Consider the following 271-nt stretch of genomic DNA (forward strand, 5'->3'; position numbering starts at 1 on the left):
CCCAGGCCGCGTGTCCGCGCGGTCTCCGGGCCCGCGTCCGCCACGGAGGGCGCAGCTGTGGCCGGTAGTGAGGCCCACGCGCACGGTCGCGGGGGGCGCCGATGCCAGGTGCTGGAGCGTGAACGCACTCGGTTCCCCGCGAGATCGGGAGGCGGGGTCCCGCCTCACTGAGGGCGCTCGCGAATGTTATTTCGGACGTCCCTTCTGCCTCCGGCTTCCGGACTAGGCCCCCACGTCTTCCCCTGGCTGGGGGGACTCGGCCGTACCACAG

This window comes from Carlito syrichta, unplaced genomic scaffold, assembly GCF_000164805.1.
Source record: "Carlito syrichta isolate Samal-C Ts95f unplaced genomic scaffold, Tarsius_syrichta-2.0.1 Scaffold305209, whole genome shotgun sequence".
Lineage (NCBI taxonomy): Eukaryota > Metazoa > Chordata > Mammalia > Primates > Tarsiidae > Carlito > Carlito syrichta.